Raw genomic sequence first — 252 nt, forward strand, 5'->3', positions numbered from 1 at the left:
GCATATAGAGGAGGTATTAAATGTATCCCTTGTCCTAGAGCTGGTGGAAGCTGTTTCTACCTTGGATGCTGGCTTAACTCCTAGCATCTGAAGACCAACCAGGGATCACAGGTAAAAAAAAAGTACAGTATTTTCTCCACTCAGATTTGCAGCAAAAAGATGAAAGGGTATGGTAAGTGACTTTATATATAATACAGGGGAGCCACGGGGTAACCATGAATTACGCCTTCAAGGAGCTACTTCTGCATGAGG

Source organism: Merops nubicus, unplaced genomic scaffold (genome assembly GCF_000691845.1).
Source record: "Merops nubicus isolate BGI_N331 unplaced genomic scaffold, ASM69184v1 scaffold24750, whole genome shotgun sequence".
Lineage (NCBI taxonomy): Eukaryota > Metazoa > Chordata > Aves > Coraciiformes > Meropidae > Merops > Merops nubicus.